We start from the raw sequence: 2,218 nt of genomic DNA, 5'->3' as shown, positions 1-2,218 counted from the left end.
CAACTCCGACGTGTATTAACTCTCTGGTCTGTTAGGGACCGCTCGGCCTCCCTTTAAATTCAGTTACCTAATTTCTAATTGGGATTGGAAGAACCCCTTACCTGCCGGAGGCTGGGAGTCCCAATTAATATCTTGGGACCTTGTGGCTTCAGACTCTAAGGGGCTAATCCTGTCCACACCCCTAACCAGCTGGAGGTGACTGGGCTCTGTTTTGTTCAGTAAAATGTGTGGCTTTGCTCCCCATCGCCTTGGACAAGTTTCAACATTACTGAAAGCCAGAACGCTGCTTCCCCGGGTTTTTGTATCGGGAACTGAAATTCCCCTGCATCTCTTTCTATTCCCCTCCCACCCCCATTACACCGTGAACATGGCGCTCTCCTGGGACCTGCGTTTCCAAGGTTTCTCCTCTACAAATGATGGTGAGGAAGGAAATAAAACACGCCCGGGTTTTAAGTTGCTGGTATGTGTGATGTATTTAGAGAACTACATGAGGCAGGGCGGTTAGTGTGGGAAGTAAAGTTTTAGACAGAGATTCCCAACTCTGGCCGCCCATTACAATCACCTGGGCAGTTTCAGCCTGATGTCCAGGCCATCCCGGGATTCTGAATCACCAGGCGTTGTCTCTTGTTTTGTTCTGTTTTGTTTCTAATTACCCAGGGGCAGCCAGAGTTGAACACAGATCACCCGCCCATGACACAGAACAGCCATTAACTCAGCTGGGAAGGAAAAAGATAGTTTAATGGCACTGCCACTTAAAAGTCATTTTAATGACTCAAAAAAAAAAAAAAAAAAAACCCCAAAACCCTCCATGTTATTGCCAGGAGTATTTAAGAATATAATACATTTCTTTTTTTTTTTCTTGAATCTTTTTTCATGAAAATTAGAGGAGTATAACAATCTAATCTCCGTTGCTCGATATATTTTTGCAAAACAAAAACAAATCCAAAAGCTACCAAACAAGGTGATGTTTGTTTTTCCACGGTGCTATTTTAAATAAAGAGGCCTCACAGCCCTGCTGCAGCATTTTCATGCGTGATGTTAATCTCCTAATTCCCTAGAGAAACAGGCCAGCAGTCTTTCCCGGGCCAGCACAGAGGGTGCCCAGGTGGCCTCACCCGGGAGGGGTCGAGGCGCCCATGCCCATGTCCTTCCCATCTTCTCTCCTCCGCTCCCTTTCACCCTCCTCACGCTTCGCTCCAGCCCTGATCTTGACGACGACCCCCCAACCCCAACCCCAGACGCCCTCCTGGTGCCCCGCGCGCCCACCTCCCCTCTGCGCTCTCTGGGGCGCAGCTCCAGCCGGCCGGTCCCGGTGCGCGCGGCCCCAGTCCCGGCACGTCCCAGCCCGGGACTCACCGCGGGCCGCGCGTCTCCATAGCCGGTCGTCACAACACACGAGCAGTGCTTGGTGACACCTTGGTGCTCCCAGGCGCTGCTCCAGCATCCTTCGTTCTCATTTACCGTTCTATCAACAGCTGCTGGTTCATGTGGGAATTTAGTGCTGGTTTGTCCTCGCTGTATAACTTTCTTGCTCTTGTTAGATTCCTTCCCCCAAGAAAGCTCCTTGAGCTTTTGGACCTTTGATCTTGCCTCGAAATTAGTAAGCACTGGGGAACACCCCCAGTGTTTGCATTTTCAAAAGCTGCATGCATTTGTGATACTGAGAATTATACTAAATATATAGTGTGGTAATACCTCATCAGGCTAAATAAGTATGGGAATAGAAGTTGCTTTCTGTTTATTATTCAATCAATCACATCATTCCATCCTTTCAGGTGCTTTCATGAATCCTGGCATCAGGAGGGTGAGGAGTGTGGCTTGGGCAGATTTGGGAGCCGGGAAGCTCTGAGTGGACCCACATTCATGGAGGGGCGAAGGTTCTGGTGGCGGGAAACACATCTGAAGTTCCTCCCTTTTGCACTTAATTTGCTTACTCCAGCTGGGAAGAGTGAACAGTTACCCTCAAATGGAGGCTTCCTGTCACCCCACACAAACCTTGTCCACGGGACTCTAAGGGCAGAGCGCTGATCTAACAACTCAAAGAAAAATAGAACCGTTTGGAAGGGGATTTCTTTATCGATTATAAATCTACAAGCCTCCTTCCCTCCATCCTTAAATCCTGTGAGACTGGACGTGTAGCGGCAGTTAGGAGCAGACTGGCCCAGGCTGAATCTTCGCTCCCACGCTCACTGCTGTGTGACAGTGGGCAAGCTGAGCA

The sequence above is a fragment of the Phocoena phocoena genome, chromosome 12, assembly GCF_963924675.1.
Source record: "Phocoena phocoena chromosome 12, mPhoPho1.1, whole genome shotgun sequence".
Taxonomy (NCBI): domain Eukaryota; kingdom Metazoa; phylum Chordata; class Mammalia; order Artiodactyla; family Phocoenidae; genus Phocoena; species Phocoena phocoena.
Note: the sequence above shows the minus strand (reverse complement) of the source record.